At 35.4% G+C, this 20,914-nt stretch overlaps 2 long non-coding RNA genes across 2 annotated transcripts; one reads left to right on the top strand and one right to left on the bottom strand.

Moving 5' to 3' along the window:
* Positions 1–790: 790 nt before the first annotated feature.
* Positions 791–1,640, bottom strand: LOC113506844. Its single transcript, XR_003401760.1, has 3 exons — positions 1,540–1,640; positions 1,352–1,456; positions 791–1,180 (listed from the first exon to the last, which is right to left on the bottom strand). It is a non-coding gene; the product is annotated as an uncharacterized LOC113506844 (long non-coding RNA).
* Positions 1,641–1,760: 120 nt separating this feature from the next.
* Positions 1,761–2,748, top strand: LOC113506843. The gene is made up of 2 exons (XR_003401759.1): positions 1,761–2,463; positions 2,632–2,748. It is a non-coding gene; the product is annotated as an uncharacterized LOC113506843 (long non-coding RNA).
* Positions 2,749–20,914: the final 18,166 nt, after the last annotated feature.

Here is a 20,914-nt window from a genome sequence, read left to right as displayed (position 1 = left end):
ACTCCTGCACACAAATGAATTTCAAAACGTTCTTCACTTGAAAAAAACACTAAACAGGTTTCGCAGAAATATATCTTACTATGATGTTTTTGTTTATTTGGGTTTTAACGAGGCGTGGTAAATCTTTAATGAGACAATAGTGAGATGAATTCGAATTTTCTAAAAACAGTAAATGAATTTTCTTAGATTTATGATTAATTTTCTCAGATTTGTATAGAGGTCCTGTTATAGTCTTACTACCTCTTAAACCGTAAATATAAATATTTAAAAAAAGGATTGTTCCTTTCAAAAGTATCTATATCAGAAAAAGTGATTGGCAATTGAATATCATTTACGTTCAAGACATCGCGGAAATGAGGATACGATGTTATTCTTTCAGGATGTCTATTCGTTGGGTATAAAGCAGCAACTACACACCACAAAAAACAACACTCGTCATTATTTTGAATATTCAAACATGCTTTCTTATTTTTAATATATTTAGGTAAATCTATAAATTGCGATCCGCTGAGAGGTTGATATTTATTAATATTTATTTCTAGATGTGAATTATTCAAAAACGTCCATCCGCTGTCCCTTTCTTGAAAGTCATCAATTTTTTTTAATATTATCGATACAGCTTTTTCATAGAAAGATTTGAAGTTGTAATTTAAATGAATAATAAAATTTTTTGTTGCAAAAGACTTTAACTCTTGGAGGTCATTTTTAAACATTAAAAAATTAGCCGAAATATTCAAATTAATTTTAACAGAATAATGTTTTTGAAGCGAACTATCAATTAAAGATTTAACTTGATCATTAATAATGTTTAAAAAGCTTTCTGGGTAAATATTTATTTCCGTTTTAGGTGTAGCTATCCGGTAACTTGTAATACGTCCTTTCAAACAGGAATGTATTATTGCGACGTTATCATTGATGTGAATAGTACTATTATTTTATGCTTATTAGTTCGCAAATGGTTACTCCAACGACGAAAATCCACTTCAATGTTGCAAACCGAACAGAATGGCATTTTATCTATTGAAACTTATAAAAGAGTAATCGTACCTGCAAGGTATATTTTTCGTGTAAATACTACTTTAAAAACTAAAACTTAATCACAGGATCTGTTGACTGCTGCTACTATTAGACTATGGTATATTTTCATCACAAGCACCAAAGTAACGGCTCTATTCTGCTTCTGAAAAACCATAAAACTTAGGTTAGAAATAGTGTACACACAAAAATGTAATTTAGACTAAAGTACGCGGTACAAGAACCGGGGTCATTTCTTTACATAAAAACCTGTGATTATAATATTATTATTTAAGATAGCTCAAATCTATTTTAAAAACCAAAAGAAAATCATTACCTCCTTTTTTATATCGTATTTTTAATCGTAAATTGTAAGATCTTATTCAATGTGCGACGATCTCTGTTTCCCAAAGGTATTAAGGAATTTTAACATTTAGGAGTCCTGAAAAAACAAAAATACATGAGCTTAAGTATCCATAGGTGTTAATGATCGTGAAGCAATTAGTTAAATAGTTAAAGACTTACCTTACAATGTTGAGACAAGAGTTTCTTCGAATTACAGGTAATTCATGAGATTTATTAATTTTAGTTAAGTTTAGTAAGTAAACTGTGAGTGAAAATTATTTATTATGACATAGGTCTAACATGCAGCAAAAATTACGAAATTATAATGTACCTAAGTTTCAAATTGCAATTATTGTTGTTTGCATTGTTTTACGTAGGGTTGTCGCACAAAGAATATAAATAATATTATCATTACAGAAATAACAAGTTGTAGCTTGTTAAAAATAATGCAGAATGAATGACTAAAGTTGAGTACTTGTTCAAAACTAATTATTTTTAGCATATTAAAATCTGCGATCCGTTTGGTCAAATAGATATTAATAAATTTTTACTTTGGCAAAAAATCTCACAGACGGTGTTATTTGTCTACTTTAGATTTTCATATTCTCCTATCAGCCTAATAACTATAATTCATAAAATATAATCATAATATAATTATATCTATAAAAATGATAATCCTTACGAATTGCTAAATTAGCAATGAGTAAAAAATCATACGATGTAACGTGATCACATAAAGCGAACTATTGCATTACAATAAGAATCCCTTAGTCGATACTTTTTTGGATTTACACGAGTATAATACGTACATAATAAATTGTATTGTCGTTTATAATGTTTGCTTTGATTGCGAACGTTTTAATTATTCGAGGTAACACTTCACATTTGCTTATAAGCAAAGACATGTTGGTTAGCGATCATTACTTTCTAGTGCTGATATAATATTTGGTTCAATACCATACCCCAGCTACTGGTTTTCAGCTAAAATCTAGAAAGTAAATCGTTCAACAAAACAAAAGTTTTACTTCTGAATATCTTTAGTGTAAGTTTAGTATACTCGTACTTCATCGCCACCTAATTTGCCAGAATCACACCAGTAAAGATGTAAGTACTATATTATTACTCGATTAATTTCTATCTTGATTTTTCAGTGTTTGATGTAATCGAACCTTGTTCAATTTTATTTAAAACAAACGTTTTATATGAAATTAATGTGTAAGTAACATAACGTTTAATAAATGTTTATAATTAATTGATAAATTAAACTTTCAGGTCGGACTGCGAGAGTGACATCGTTCCCTTCAACAATGAACGTAAAATAGAAAGTTCCCATAAACGGACAACATCGACAGGCAAACGCAAGACACCCACAAAATCTGCTATTATAAGGTAACTATACGGTACAATAAAATTACCGCTAAATTATAATGAATATACGAGTACGTGTTAATATTATTCTTTACTCCTTGTTGCAGCAAAAAAAAAAGACAGATATATTCGGGCTCCGACATGAACGGAACGATGAATGTGATGGCTCGTCAACGCCTGTGTTGTCTACGTTCTTCGTTACAAGATTAGCAAACGGCAACGAGCGCCGGACTGCAAACACCTCCGGCGAGTACTATATTGACCTCAAGGTGTATCAAACTAATGACGCTCGTGAAACAGACTCTCAAGAACTATGGAGGAAAGCGCTACTTCGATTAAAACTCCAGACTGACGGTGACACCATCCAGTGGCGGAAACTCCAAGCGTTCGTGCAGTCTGCAGATGAGCTGTTTATGAAGCCGCCAACGTTTTTTTCGTCTAATGCATAAGATCAATTACTTGTGTCATATTTTAAATACAATTTAATCAATATATTATTACACTTTTAGTTTGTTTTTTATTATGTGCCTTGCGATGAAAAAGCATACTGCGTACCAGTCTGTGTTACAGACGATTGTACCAGTTGTGAGCGCGCAATAGCATATTTAAAATACAAACATTGCCTGTTGGTTCCTATCGTTATTGCGATGAAAAAGCATACTGCGTTTGAGTCTGGACCAGACGACAGAACCAGTTGTGAGCGCGCAAAAACGAAAACATTACAAACATTGCCTGTTGGTTCCTATCGTTATTGCGATGAAAAAGCATACTGCGTTTGAGTCTGGACCAGACGACAGAACCAGTTGTGAGCGCGCAAAAACGAAAACATTACAAACATTGCCTGTTGGTTCCTATCGTTATTGCGATGAAAAAGCATACTGCGTTTGAGTCTGGACCAGACGACAGAACCAGTTGTGAGCGCGCAAAAACGAAAACATTACAAACATTGCCTGTTGGTTCCTATCGTTATTGCGATGAAAAAGCATACTGCGTTTGAGTCTGGACCAGACGACAGAACCAGTTGTGAGCGCGCAAAAACGAAAACATTACAAACATTGCCTGTTGGTTCCTATCGTTATTGCGATGAAAAAGCATACTGCGTTTGAGTCTGGACCAGACGACAGAACCAGTTGTGAGCGCGCAAAAACGAAAACATTACAAACATTGCCTGTTGGTTCCTATCGTTATTGCGATGAAAAAGCATACTGCGTTTGAGTCTGGATCAGACGACAGAACCAGTTGTGAGCGCGCAAAAACGAAAACATTACAAACATTGCCTGTTGGTTCCTATCGTTATTGCGATGAAAAAGCATACTGCGTTTGAGTCTGGACCAGACGATAGATCCAGTTGTGAGCGCGCAAAAACGAAAACATTACAATCAAGTCGTTTCGATGGTGTATCACCGTTGGAACGCAATACAACAAGTCGTTTTAATGGTTTAATATCATTTTAACGCAATTCAATGAATCAAGTCGTTTCGATCAAGTTGGAACGCTATACAACAAGTCGTTTTAATGGTTTAATATCATTTTAACGCAATTCAATGAATCAAGTCGTTTCGATCACGTTGGAACGCTATACAACAAGTCGTTTTAATGGTTTAATATCATTTTAACGCAATTCAATGAATCAAGTCGTTTCGATCACGTTGGAACGCTATACAACAAGTCGTTTTAATGGTTTAATATCATTTTAACGCAATTCATTCTTTGTTTCTTTTAATTCACACAATTTTTCAAAATTTGAGAATCAAGTGAATTGCTCAAAACCCATTGGGCGTTCTATTCCATGATATGTGTCGCTCATAACCTATTGGGCATTCTGTCCCACGACGCGAATGCGCATGCATGAGCGAAGGAGTGGGACAGAATGCCCAATAATATACTACTGTAAGCTATTATGTTTTTTAGTACAACCGGGCTCTTGGCAATATCTTAAGCGACAGTCGTTAGCAGAGTGACCCTGTCTCAAACAGTTCATACAAAGTTTATACCTTATGACATCGGTCATTCTCTCATCAATACTCCTAGCCTTGAATGTAAGGCAATCATAAATCCTATGACGTTCATCACATATGATACAAGAAAACCTTTTTGGAGCCCTAGTTTTATTATTATTAATAGAAGTTGCGAACGATTTAACTATGCTATTCTGATTCTTTCTTTGATTATTGTTTGTAGCAAAGCGTTGAAAGTTATTAGGCATTCTAGGTACATTTACATTATTACAATTATTGTTATTACGACTTATAGACTCAAGCACGTTAGCACGGTCAGTAATGAATTTAAAAAACTGTTCTAAAGTTGGGGAGGCTATCGCCATAGTATTACGATACTCCTCCCAATTAAGCAGTGTTTGACTGTCTAGCTTACTTGAGACCATATATATGACTAAAACATCCCAACTATCAGTGGACTGTCCACGGCTGGATAGAGCACGCAAATTTTTAGTAATATGATCAACCAAATATCGTAAAGATTTTTCTGACTCGCGTGGAAGCTGTTTTATGTTTACTAATGAATTTATATGATGATTTATCAATATTCTCTTATTATCATAACGATTGCAGAGCAACTTCCACGCTTCATTGTAATTTTTGGCCGAAACTTCCAAGTTCGAAACAATCCTGACTGCGTCGCCTTGCAAATATGAATTTAGATAATGAAATTTATTTATTTCTGGTATGCGATCATTTTTATGAATTAAGCTTTCAAATGTGTCTCGAAACTCTAACCAGCGGAAATATTCACCGTCAAACTGGGCAATTCGAACTTGAGGAAGTTTCAAGTCTACACTATGATGATGATCATCATTACAGCATGAAGCATTGTGAACGGAGTTGCGCCTTTGATCGTTTTCATTTTTGCTTAAAAGTTTGTCCAACAAGTTTTTAGCGGTGGCTATATTGAGAACTATATCCCGTTCCATATTATCGCGCTCGTCAATTTCGGCTTCAATATTCTCAGGACACAGAACCTCTATCTCACTCTGCAAGTCATCAACCCTAACAGACAACGCCTCAAACTTGGCTAGTTTAATCTTAACTCAGTTAATTGAATGTCATTTAGTTCATTCTCTTTAGAAATATTGATCAAATAATTTTTAAATTTTGTAATCTGTCCTTTAGCGGACACTCTTTTGGTAGACAATTCTTTATAACGCTGTTTCTGTTCAGCCATTGTGAATCAACAGTATCAAATTAATTTACTTTATACTTTAAAACTTGTAAAATTAAGGAAATGAATGGGCTCACGATCCTCGTCTCGGTATCACCTGCCGCTTTGGAAGCCGGGGCTGCGTCACGCACACGATCAGCTGAGCGCTCACCGCGCACGTCCGATACGGCGACAACAATATTATCGCGCAAGCAGTCCTGGAATAGTCGGCAGGACACGCTAAAAATGGGTTACGGTGATATGGCGTGACCAATATTTCTAAATGCGAACGGAGAACAGGTTTGAAAACTAATGATTCACTTGAAGATTTGAAAATAAACTAGACCGTTACTTATGAAACTAGATAAACAACCAATACCTCCTCAATAATATTAAAACTTTACTTGAATTTAGCTATTTACTGGAAAGCAAATTCAAATTACAATACCGTTGTTCGTGACCTTTGTTCGACGAATTTATTTTTTGTTGAAGGTAGGTAGCAAAGAAATCTTTGTTTCATATATTTGAATAACGGAAAAATTCGGCAATATTATTCACGAAATCACTTTAATTTACACAAATGAAGTACTATTCTCAATGGTCAAATAGGTATTTATGGAAATTTGGATAATTGAATGGAATTTACGCTAAGGATGGGCACTTAACTTTTGGTTAATCCGTCGTTAAGCCGACACTCGGCTCGATGTGATACTTTTGCTGCACCACTGCTCGCACTCTGGCTTCTTTGTCTGTCCAGAGGGCAATTCTTCATATGCTGGAAAGTGTACTTTGTTCGCCCACGACGATGTTCCAATTTCTCGAAGTCGTTGCCGCCGCACGTTGACGAACATATATAGAAGATGAAGACTTTCGTGGATTCTTCTGGATCTTCTTGTAATATTTTTAATTCCCCTCATGGGCCACCATGTTATATCTTTGGAGGATACACTGGTGCCAATTAAAGTCCCGTCAATTCAAATATACGTTTAATAGCAAAATTCAATGTTACACGGTCGGTGGGTCAAGGGTAAGTGAAGGATGACAACTCATTTACTATTAATTGCAATATGCACCTATACAAATTATAATGGTTACAATAGCGAGCGCCTCGTATTTGCTATGATGTTTCTTTAAGGCGTTTACGCCTGAACACTAAAATCTAAAATTAAACCGCGAAAAAATCCGTAAAAGTAGTTTCATTTCAATGTCTAACATTCGCGTAAACCTAAGAAACCACTATATTATATTGGCGTTTGCGACATTGAGATATATCGTGACCCGGATTCTTACAGTATCTGCAGATAATCGGCTGCAAATTAGAAGATGTAGAAGGCTGTGGATTATTATCGAAGGAATTAACATGACGTTGTTGCCTAGAGTAACAAGTTTTATCCGTACTAGTGGTCGCCCAGTGGTCGAAATTCGACCATATAATAAATTTAAATTGTAAGTGACTTAATATACATTATTAAAATATAATATTCAAACATTATTAAGGTTCTACTGTCGAAAACTAAACTACTATAACCATAGATTTGACCTAGACTGTTATTTGCCAATTTCTTTTTTGAACAAATTATATGAAATTGAAAGAAAATATGTTTACTAAAACAAAACATGCTATAAAAGGATGCAAAACAAAAAATCATGCGTTAAAAATACTATTCATTTAGAGCATTTTTTATCGCATATTGCAATAATTTTGTTAATGATTTAAAACTTCTCTGAAAACAATGTTTTTTGCAAAAACTCTTTCATCGTTTGCTAAATGTCCTTGGCCGTTATATTCGGATATATAAAACCTTAAACCAGCGAATGAACGAACTCTACTTGCTGCGACATACAATTGCCCATGTGTAAAAACTGGCCGATTTAATAAAACTCCAATTTTTTGGAATGTTTGTCCTTGAGACTTATTTATTGTCATTGCAAATGCAGGAATTATAGGAAATTGAGTTCTTTGAAAGTTAAATGGTAAAATAGTTCCAGAGTACGTTAAATTTATACGTGGGATCAAAATTCTCTTACTACGTGCGGTCCCAGTTAAAACTTCGCAATCTATTGAATTTCGATGCATAAATTTGATGCGCATTCTTGTTCCATTGACTAATGTGTCCTTAGTATTTAAGTTTCTGATCAACAAAACTATGCAATTAACTTTCAATACTAACTTATGTGGTGGTAAACCACTGATAGTCAATGAATTTAAAAACTCTACCGGATAGTTATTGATGTCATTGTCATTATCACAAATTATTTTATCATAGCTATGATATGTGCGCTGTTCACCAGGTATTTGATTCGGTATATCAGTATTAATCAAAGTACAATCATCATTTGTAGGTGCTAAAATAACAGAGTTCAATATAATTTGTGAGAGTATGTTTTCGGCAATATTGCCATACACCTCATGAATAATATTGTTTTTATCTCCTATTAATTGTTGAGGTATTTCGATAACATTTTCACCAAACTGAGGAAATTGAGGTGCCTCATCATTAACAATTTTTTTCAAGAATTCTACAAATTCTATTTCATTTGGTAAAGCTCTCATATTTCGAGTAAATGTAACTTTATGAAAATTAGGAAATTCATGCCAACTTTTAATACAATTTTCAATTAAAGTTCCACGTGACCCGTGTGGAATAACTAGTAAGATTTGCCAAAAATCACCACACAAAAGTATAGTTTTTCCACCAAATACTTTATGTTTATCATTTTCATCGCAAAGATCACGCAATAATCTGTTTATGATTTTCAACACTTGCAAAGGACACATAGAAACTTCATCAATTATTATCAATGACGATAAATTTATAAAACTACCGTAGCTACTATTTGCAGTAATATTTGGTACTGAATTTTCTAAAATGGGTATAGGCAATTTAAACACATTATGTAAAGTCCTACCTAAATAATATAAATAAATAAATAATATATCCTGGGACAACTCACACACGGTTATCCGATCCCAAGCTAAGCAGAGCTTGTGTTATGGTAACCAGACAACTGATAAACTTACTTATATATTTCTACATACATGCATATTATAGATAAATTACACCCAGACACAGAACAAATGATCGTGCTCATCACACAACATTACCTCCAAGTAATAGAGTTGAAGCTATGCCACTGAACGCAGTTGGAATACAACGAAGATTAAACGAATTTAATTTGTGAATTATTGCCCTTTGAGTGAATGTTTTGCCACAACCTGCATGAGCGGTTAAACAAAACACATTGGATCCAGTATCATGATACAAAATTTCACGAATCACTTGATCAAAGAGATTACGCTGTTCACTATTTGCAGTTTCATAATACTCACAAAACAGCATCTCTTGTTCTATCGTGTCAGTAGTATTTTCTTCTTCTATTCTCTGCGAGTATATCGGAACTGGTAAACCAAGAATGTGACATGACAAATTATGAACATTCAAAATATCATCAATTTCTAATAGAGCTCTATTAAAAGATATTTCTTCGTTGTAATGTCTAAGAAAATCTTCACTAAGATATACTTTAAACTCATTTCATAACGCTAATGCATTGGCTGGCACATTTATTGCACAAATGTAACCAAATAAATTCCGCATTTGTTTCGGTGAATGTAATTCTTTTGTTTCATTTAAACATTCCCGCCATTCGTTATCATTTGAAGCTATTCCGCGAGCATGGCACGCTTCAACAAAAGAAGGATATAAAAATCCATTGTATGTTCTAACATCCTCAAATGATTTTGGACCACAGACATGTAATAAAAGCAATCGTAAGTGAAAAAGTTCGATATCTTTTGGTGATACTACATACATCCTTGTAATGATTTTGATCTGATGGATCTGATCAATCGATCAGATCCATCAGCAACTCAAAAAATGCTAATAATTTTGTTTGTCTTACATTATCAATTACTTGACGTTCCTGCCCTTCTCGGAAGTAAACATTCTGTCGACGCGGTAAATGAATATCAAGTCTAATTATAACATGTGACTGAAAATGCAAAGGTAATTCATAGATGCGCCATATGGCTTCTGTTGATCCGACATAACGACCAATTAAGAAATTAGTAACTTCATTAATTTCTATATTTTGATCTTGTTCATTTCTCCCAGACTCTAATTCAACAGATGCACTATCATAGCCTTTATACACATATTTATAAATATATTTGACGCTTTTGACTGTAGTACATACTTCAATATTTATATGGCAATTAAATTTGGCAAGTAAATATGGATTGTATGGTACAACATACCGATTGTCAAGGCAACTACCACGAACTTCTGCATGAATACCATTATCACGTCTTCTGTATAATGAATACCCATTTAAAGATTCACATGTAGTTTCATTAAATCGTTTTGGATACTCTTTAATACATTTTCCATCTCTCATATACAGAATTAGGATTAAGTACTCCGCATGGACCGTGCATCATATGCTTCACAACATATTCGTGTAATGTTGGATGTGTGTCAATGTCAGGAATCTCCGCAGATACAACTTTATCAATATCTATAGCATTAACAATTTTATCTTGCTCATTTAAAGTGAGTAAAATATGGGCATGAGGCAATCCTCTTTTTTGAAATTCAATAGTGTAAATGAGTGCTTCAACTTTACCAAAGATATTATTTTGTATAAGGCCCTCTATGAATGCTTTCAATTTCGACTTAAACACACGCACAGTAATATCAGGTCTAAAATTAGGAGCTTCACCTACACCAATGTTGTTAACTATTTCTGGCCATCTTGGATTGCAAGTCATTGTAATAAATAAGGAAGGTTTTCCGAAATGTTGTACAATTGACATTGCATCGAAATAATTCTGATACATATTTCTTGGTAATCCATTGAATGAAGATGGTAAAATTACTCTACGGCCAACATTCCTGGCATTCATGTTCAATTCTAAGTAGTCTGTTAAATTGTTGTAAACTTCAGACCTAAGACTTGTTTGATTTTGTCGAATGAAATGTAATTGTGAGCCCTCTATTCTCACATACATATCAACAACCCACTGCAGAAATAGTTTTTGTGAATGGTGTAACATGCTGAAATCATCTCTAATTGCAAGTCGATAGGCTGTATACTGAAGCATGGTTAATTTATTTCTGGGTGCTCTTGAATTAGATGTAGTTGGTGTATTATGAGCAATATTGACATGCCACCCAGTATCACCGTTGGGAAAAAGCAGTGGGTATGCTAAAGGGTCTAATAATGAGTCCAAAACTGAGATATTCTTAATTATACCATTAACTTTTGAAAAACAAATCATATTTCGTTCAAAAGGTGGCTCACCATCAACTGTACTAAATCACATCGCTACATCAGTTTGAACTGCATCATTAAATCGGCGTAGATCTAAATCATGATTTACTTTAATGAGCATACAAATTTCTTTGTTTTGATTTTCGACTCTCTGACAATGATCTTTCATTGCAATGAATGACCGCACAAAAGGATTACTGCGTTCCAATTCCAGTGAAATTTTACGCATTATGTTGTTGTACATGTTTGGTTAATACGTTCTTGTAATCTATAATTAATGGCAGTGTCAACATCATAAAAATATAATTGTGCATAACATGGTGAGCGACCATATGCGGCAGGCATTGGGCCTGATCTGTGATAAAAAACATCATGTATTTTGAAATGATACACTCCACTTGTAACTGCCTCAGCAACTTTTGCTAGGAGCTAACCATAGCAAAACATGAATTATATTTCCTAATATTTTCAAAAAAAAAATTTGATTTACTTTTTATTGAAGGTTCATTTGAAGTAAGTCCATCATATAATGATTTAAAATATTCATTTTAACTTAAGGGTGGTAATATTGCTTTACCCTTGTGACAACATGAAGTGAATGCAGTTCGGTCGCCTAAAGTCACTTCAGATTCAAAATGTTTCGCATTGCAAAACCTGCACTCTAAATTCATTAATCCACAATCATAACTTAAAAACACATTTGGAATGACATTGAGAGCACATTTAAATGTATCTCTCAAAATCATATTACTATCTAATACTACTGATGGGGAATTATTCCTTCCTCTTATTTGTCTCTCACTCCGGTTCGTTCATGTTCTATGTCGAGGCATAATTAAAGTTCTTTCATCAAATTACTGAAATCAAGAAGAAAAAAAGTTTTTACCTGTATGATGATTTGTTAATTCTGATAATTCGTACAAATCACTTATTTATCCTAAAGTATATGCAATTACTGAAATCATAAACTATAGCAAAAAAAAATGTACCTGAATGTTGTTAGGTATTGTAGATTGCTGCTACAGAAGACAGAAGTCCTTAAAAGACGACACAACTCACATACACAACTCATATAAATTTGTATAAGCGCTCAGTATTTCACGTAGTATTCGTAAACTTTAAACATGTCAATAATAGACAAAAGAACTATTTGACCACAGACTCCACAGAGTATGTATGCGTGTGTCAAATGCATGCTGGTTAGTATAATGTTTTATTAACTATTTAATGTATTTTTTATGCATTATTATTAAAATATTTTTTATATTAAATGAGGCAAATAAAACTTTTTTTTTGAGTACTCTACGCCTATGCATAAAATAAAAATCAAAAGAAACCATTTCACCACAGAGTATGTATAGGCAAATATATATATTTTTGATATGTCAATGTCAGTACTCCATGTCTATGGACAAAATGAAATATAAAAGAAACATGTGTGTGTGAAATGCATGGTAGTGTGGGTAATGTTTTATTTATTGATTTAATGTACTTTAGAAGCATTATTATTGAAAAATATTAGCGTTCTGCACTTCTCCTGCACATAAACTATAAGTGTGCCAAATCTTATTTTCCTGCGTCCGCGCAATTTTTGTAAAAAGGGGTACAAAGTTTTGGCATCACGTATTAATATATAGATGACCGATTGGATTTCAATGATTCAGAGGTTCTAAAATGTCTGGTTGATTGAGTAAAGTTTTGGAGCTTTTCCTCCTGTATAGCAAGGTCAATAGCTTTTGCAAGGTATGTGGATTGCGGCATCTGACAATGTTAAAGATTTGGCTAGGCAAACCCAATAAAAATGTATTTAGGGCCATGTCCTCAGTACTGGCAATTCGTCCTTTTAATTCGGCGACATCGCTAGTGGAATAGTGTATATCAGTTTGCAACCGTGTGAGGCAGGTCTCTACACGGAGACTGTATTGGGTCACACTCGTTAGACTTCTGAGTACATCTCTGTAACTCTAATAATAAATGATCTCTATGTTTGGTTTCGCCAAAAGTTGATTTAAGAAACTGTTTCAGTTCTTGCCAATTATCAAATATCTTTATAGAACGGGCAGATTCGGCTTTGCCTTCTAATTGAGATAGAATATACTTAAATAGAATATTATGCTGTGACGGCGATGCTAGACTTAAAGCATTTTCGCAATTCTGTACAAATGGTGACCACTTTGTTCTTTCACCATTAAATGGTTTAATGAAGTTTGTCAACATGGAGAAATTGAGTTCTTCTGTGCCTACACTCTGCATGCTAGAAGTTGACTGTACCTTTTTCTCGGGTTTAGCACTTTCGTCAACCATTTTTATTTATTAAAACGATGTAGCAAAATATTGGAAGTAGATATAGAAAGTAGGTATGTAGATATAGAAATAAGTATGTAGTGAGATATAGGATATAGTAAAATAAGAATAGGGATGATGCCTGGGCATAAAAAGAAAAAATCTCATTAGTCCCTCAGTCAGATAATTGAAAAGTATGAGACACGTATTTTTTCCTTTTTCAGAAAAACTAGAATTAACAAAGATTTAGAGTTTAAAGTTTAGGAGAGGGGGCTTGTGACGTAACGATACACAGTGTGTAATATAGGCTTAGTTTTGGCCAGTCCTATTTTATGTATTATTTCGAAAGAACACGCTCCACTTACTAATTGGTTAAAATTCCGACACTAAAATTTTCTATAGTTTGAGAGATATATGTATTTTTTTTCGTGAAAGGTCAACCGCCTCTTAGAAAAATTAATGTTTTTTTTTCTGCTAAGGTGTTTGTGGTATCGTTTTTTAATAAAACGCAAATTACATAACATCAGAATATCTATTCGTATAAAAAAATAAGAAGCTGTAGTTTTGATAGATTATGAAATATTTGAAAATTTCTTAATTTTACTTTTTGTCGATTTTCTCGTAAGCCCTAATGTTACCGCATTTTATTTTTGGCTATAAATATGAACACAACTGCTATTTATCATGTCATAAAAAATCACACGCGTAACTCATAGGGCTTCTGAGATAAAGCGTTTCTAAATATTTTAGAAATTTCTATGGAAATAGGGTTGTCCAAATGTAATTAAAGAAATTTACCAGGCACGAAGGATAAGCATCGGTTATGTGTTTATATTGAGTGTATGTACAATTCGATTAATCCGTATGTGGTTTTATAGTGTTTACAGTTATATTTATTCATGTTATAGTATTAGTGTTATATATCTATGCACTATAGAAAAAATTACATTTTGTCAATGTCGTCATTATCACTATCTATGAATATTTCGTTTGACGTCAGTATCGTGATCGTCAGTATCGTCAGAATCACATTCGAATTTATCATTCGATTTTTCAACAGCGGGTCGCCATGGATGACCAAGTTATCCATAGTCGGCTTTAAAAGTTTTAGTTCGACAAAAGAGGGCCAGAAGACTCTAACGCTAGATGAAACAGGTCAATGACTTCGTGATTAAATTTACGATATGAAGCTACAAAAGTTCCATATTGATATACATAATTATGTAAATATGAACGGGAGTTTTAGCCAGTAAAAACTGTATGTGCCTTCGCCAATTGGAGGTACTCCCAGCTTATGTTCTGTTGTCAAAGTTCTGTCTTTTGCATTTAAGCAAAGTGTAACTTTATGGGCCATATATTATATTAAAACCAATAAAAATAGTACCTAGTAAAAAATATAATCCAAATTGAATACCTTTATCTAAATCGGTTTAAAATGTTTAGCTAGTTTTGCGAGTGTCATATAATCATTTAAATAGCCTAGTATAAATCAAATGAAAATTTTAATAATAAGCAAAATAAATTAATCAAATGTTTCAGAGGGCTAGAGACAGCCCTACAGGAAATTTTAAAAAATTATATCTCAAAAGCCCTTTATTATTTTACGCTGATATTTTTTACTCAAATGTATTATCATATTGCACACATTTTCTATCAAAAAGAAAATGCGGTAATTAAGAAGGGGACCGATTAAAAATATTTTATATTTTTTGCTAAAAACTTGTTTTACGCCTTAATTATAAGTATATCATATATGTTTTTTGGCATTATTATAGTTATTCATTTTCTTAATCAGACGATATTTATTTTTTTCGTAACTGACGTATCTGAAGGAAGTTATTCCATTTTCATGGTTTCTATGGGTTTTTCTCGATAATTGCAATATAACCAAAACTAATTTAAAAAAAATCATCGGTGTCTTTGTTTAGCTTCTAAAATAGTAAAAGCTATCGTATAAACACATAAACTATACTTGGCCACAACTAAGCCTATATTACATACTGTGCGATATGGTAAAATTTATACTCAATTGTGACGACACGCGTAAGTTTCATTCACTGTAATTTGGTGAATTTATGTTTGCGGGACAAATTAAAAAATACGTATCCATTATTATACAAAAAACTACAAGACTGACACTGCAAAAAAAAATGTCATCATCCCTATTGGCAAATAATTGTTCCACTCACAAAATGTTCGCTAATAGCATAAATAAATTATCATAATGCTATAATTACAACACTCACAGTAATAATAGACGCAGCGGCGACTTAAAGCGGTGAAGGTCAGCTTTAAGTAGGTTAACCTGACGTGAACGACGCGGCGGCGGCGGCGATGGAATGTACTGAGTTTGCAGATAGGCAGGTGCAGTACTAGTCGGCGCGATGTTCGGTGTGTCGTGATGCTACGGCTCGGTGCTGGGCAGAGAACCCTCGGGCACAGTGGAGCTCGGTGACGTGTAGTACTCGTTGCTTGAAGTTGGTTGCGGCCTTAATTGGCGTCAATATGACAGCGGAGACAGCAGGTGGCCAACTTGGAAGCTTAGGAACCTCTATCAAGTCGTGTGTAGTACTGGTCGTCGTCAGGAGTAGGCGACCAGAGGGTCTTCAGAAATCCCTTTTCTTCTGACACCAGATGTTAAACTGAGCGACTCGGCAGTTATATAAAAAAAAAACCACACTTCGAGTTACACAGTAGTTTATTTACCAAATTTTTACAGACTGCACTTATTAATTAAAAAAATATTTTTAAAGGTTTTACAATAAGTACTTCAACTGGACTACACTCACAATCGCGCGGTTACCCTAGTGAAGGGTTATATCGACCCGGTTTTCAGCTAAAATCCTTGCACTTAGGATTTTAGCTGAAAACCAACAAGTTGGGGCGGATCCGAAGATCACAATTATATCAGCACCCTGAGCCTAAACTCTGACAAACTGACTCTATTTTGGAAAAGTATGAGCATTTATAGTCAATTATTGCTGATATTTGACATTGATAAATGCAGTTTTGTAGGACACGCGGTACAAAGATTATAAATATGCAAGTAGGCGATTTAGTAGCATCTTAGAGATGTAACAGTACGTGCAGGGTGTCACAGACAAGATAGGTCGCTTGTTACGCCGGAGATATAGCATCAAGACGATCTATCGGCCGCTCGGACAATTGCGACAGATGATTCGCTCTCCCAAGGACAAGGATCCTTTAGGCTTCCCGGGAGTATATAAAATACCGTGCGACTGCGGCCTGAGCTACATTGGGGAAACTCGGCGTAATGTAGAAACCAGACTTGGCGAACACATACGCAGCATGAAGAACATGGACACCGACAAGTCGGCAGTGGCAGAACATGTCTGTAATGCGGGAACGACTCACTATATACGTTTCGATAAAGCCTCCGTACTAGCGAAGGAGAAATTCTTCGTGCCGCGAAAAGTACGGGAGGCTATAGAAATCAGCCTTCACCCGAATTTCAATAGAGATTGTGGATGGACACTGCCACCAGCGTTGAAACCAGCACTGAATGCTGCGTTATGTCATACTAAACCAAGTTTGGAGAGCGACGCGCTCAGCATAGTATGCACTGACTCAGCCAGTACGGGAGCACGGACGATGCCAATGACGACAGCGGACCCCCCATCCGCGCCACCGGCGCGAGCGCGGCGCTACGCAGCGAGATGCGCGGCCGCTGACGTCAGTTCGACTCGCGATCACGCCGCGTCAGCTCATGATTAAGGACTCCGGTTAGGTCCGAAACTAGTCGGGCAACCCCGATAAATACGCGTGAGTAAACCGTTACATCATTTAATAATGAAACAGTCTCACGATAGTTATTATAAAAAAAAGGCTTTACTGGTTATGAAGGTTGTTATGTCCCGACAGTCGTCCTTTATTTCAACTTGATGGAATGCATCTTTAATATCGAGCTTAGAAAAGATACACGACTTCCTGAGCTTGGGAAATATGTAGCTGGGTCATTGTGGGTAAGGTCTCTCTTATAATGGCCTTGTTTGCGCATCTCATAGAGTTATCACTCTTGAGAATGGGTACTACCGGAGAAACCCAAGTTGTGGCTTGATCTACTGGTTCAATAATATCTTGTTCCACTAACTCGTCAAGTTTATCATTTATTTTGTTTTCAAGAGGAATTGGTACTCGCCTATATGGCAGAAAAATAGGAGTAACAGATGCATCTATAGCAATAGCTAACTAAATATTTTTGAACATAGGGAACGCCTCTGTATGCACGAAATTTATACTCACCCCTAATTCAAGCACATTTAGACACGTCGCTGTGTCTTTCCCTAGTAAATTACGGGTCCCATTTTTAATTACCATAGAAATCTCTATAATAAGGAAATATAAATGGTATACACCGCGGTGATCTATTGAAACCATAGAAATCTAAATAACAAGGTAATAGAAATGGCATACACCGCGGCGATCTATCGAAACGCATGTCGCCGGTGGGCGGGGCTTCAACACATTCACAGCAAATAACTACGCAATCACGCAAACATTAACATCGAGAAGACCAAGCAAACAACACTAGGCCGTACGTCTATTGCAATAAGGTTGACTTTGTCGTTGTATGGATTCACTAACTCACACAGTCATTGCATTTTTTTGCATTAGTTGTAGTGATTACGTAAACTACACTAGGGATTGACTACGGATCCGAAATATAATGAAAGACGAAATTATGAGTGACAATGTTTTTGTTGTATTCTTCTATGGATTACATTATAATACTAGCTTTTGCCCGCGACTTCGTTCGCGTATAATAGCGACTTTCGGCAGAAAAGATAGCTTTGTCCGCGAATCTGTTAGCGTGTAACTCTTTCTGTTATTAAGTTAATGTATTAGTAATATTGTTTAGATCACGTTTACGTGAGGCTTAAACTATATTGGAAGTTGTTGCGTCCGGCACGTGAACATAAAGATTTCTAGAACTGCTAACCCGGGAAAGAGCAACGTATAACCGACCATGCGAGAAACAACTGACACCGAGATCTACTCCGGCAACACGAAAAGTCTGCCCTTGAGCTTTATTAATTGTCATTGCATAACACACCGATACCGGGAATTGCGTTCTTTTAAATTGGAACGTAAAATTATTTGGTATAATGGGTATTCTGGGGATAAAGACGGTTTCTTCTTCACCGCAACCTGTTAAAATTTGAGCCTTGATTATATTTTGTTGCAACTGGGTTACTTTCAGTCGAGTTCCATTGCAAATTTGTGGTGGTCTTAAATTTCGGAGTAGAATAATCGGAATGCCAATTTTTAAACAAATTTCATGAGAAAGAAGTCCGGGCATATTTAAAGAATTTAAGAATTCTATCGGGTAGGTAATTAGTGGCTTCTTGTTCATCGACCATTGTACTCCTTTTCGATGGGCCATCGTACACTCATCCCATATGATTAAATTACACTCGCGTAATACCTTAGCTTTGTCGCTATTTCTTGAAATACTACAGGTTGGACTTTCCGTGCGATCTAAATCAATTGGTATTTTAAACATAGTGTGAGCAGTTTTACCTCCTGGTAGCAATGTTGCAGCTATCCCTGATGAAGCCACGGCAAGAACAATTTTACCCTGGTTTCGAACGGAAGCTAATATTAATTTAGTCAAAAAGGTTTTCCCAGTTCCTCCAGGTGCATCTAAAAACCATATTGTTCTCAAATTATTTTGAACACTCTCGAAAACACGCGATCATAGTCTGAACGTTGTTCTGCGGTCATCATTGGGACACCGCTTTCTAATGTCGTCAGCAGTTCCATTGGGTTGTAACCAATCTCTGCGGAATATTCCCTATTAGTAACCTCTCCGACTGAGGTTGGTGTTGGCAAACCATGTTCACATAGTAATTTACCGCATACTGCTGTTAAGCCATCCTGAATAGCCAATAAACACAGATTTATGGCAAGATCACGGACATTATCATTAGTTGTGCCTTCATCATTGTGAGATATATTCCTAAGAAAGTCTTCTGCAATTTTTTCTTTATATTTTTCCCATAATTGTATAGCATCTGACAAATTACAAAATGTTAGTATGTTACAAATAAATGGCGTAACCGTCGTGGATTATCACTAATACAGGATTCTGCTAAAGCGTCATCCCAATGCTGATCATTTTCAAGCAAATGACGCGCTTGGCAAGCTTTTCTAAAATCTATAAATGAGGTTGGTCCTCGCACTGTGTGTAATAATAATCGCAAATAAAAACGCTGAGCGTTATTAGGATGAACGGTATACACTCTACCAAGAACATGTTCTTTGAAAATACCTGACTCGCCATCTACAGGCCTGCCACGGCGTCTTCGATTAAAGACACCCCGTTGCTTATCGTAGGTATAATACGATGGAACTTCCTCATACAAAAGAGATTTTGCAAAATCATCAGTTTGGCAAAGTCGAAAGAATGCTAATAAACTTGTTTGTCTAGGGTTCTCTAACCGTTCTGTGACATTTTCGGCGTTGAAATATATACGTTGGCCGCCTTCAAGATGAACATCCAGATGAGTCACAGGTGGATATCTTTCGTGAATGTTGAAACTTAAGATCCGCCACACAGCTTCTGAAGAACTTATATATCTGCCTGACTGAAATCTTGTAACTTCATCATGTTCATTTCTCAAAGCAAATGTAGCTTGGTCACTGCCCTTATTAATATACTTACAAATATATTTTATTGACTCTACACTATTACACATTTCAACATTTATGTGAGCTTGAAATGCTCTGGACAACACAGGAGAATACGGAACGACCCACCTATTATCTAAAGTAACTTGTTGTCCAGACACTCGCTTTTCAACAGTAAAACCATCATTATCTCTTGAACGGCGACGATATAATGGGTATCCATCATGTCCTGTTACAGTGCCATCCACTAAGGCTTTTGGATATCTTTTAGTGCAACGACCGTCTTGCATGCAAGGAGAATTCCCGTTAAACGAACCACATGGACCATGTATCATATGAGTTTTAGCAATGTCGTATAACACGGGATCTGCAATCGGACTTGGAATTTCAGCACTGATTAAACTGTCTACATCATTAGGTCGAACCTTATCTTTTAACCAAAGCAGGATATGTGCGTGAGGTAAGCCGCGTTTTTGCCATTCAGCACTATACATATAACACAATACTTCTCCAAAAATGTTATCTTTGGTAAGTAGATCTATCATTAATTTTAATTTTAAATGAAAAACTCTTGCGATGATATCATGGCGGTCATGCGGTGCTTGACCCTCAAGAAGCTCCCGAGTGATTTCATCCCACTTAGGATTGGCAGTTACAGTAATAAATAAGTCAGGACATCCATATTTTCTTACGTAACAAAAAGCATCTTGAGTACGTTCGTGCATGTACCGTGGACCACCAGTAAAAGAAGAGGGTAAAATAACTAAACGGCCCATATTTACCGTATCATTATCTTGCTGCATGACGTCGCGAAGGTGTACGT

Source organism: Trichoplusia ni (genome assembly GCF_003590095.1).
Source record: "Trichoplusia ni isolate ovarian cell line Hi5 chromosome 28 unlocalized genomic scaffold, tn1 tig00000692_group27, whole genome shotgun sequence".
Classification (NCBI taxonomy): Eukaryota; Metazoa; Arthropoda; class Insecta; order Lepidoptera; family Noctuidae; genus Trichoplusia; species Trichoplusia ni.
Note: the sequence above shows the minus strand (reverse complement) of the source record. Positions and strands in the feature narration are given on the sequence as shown.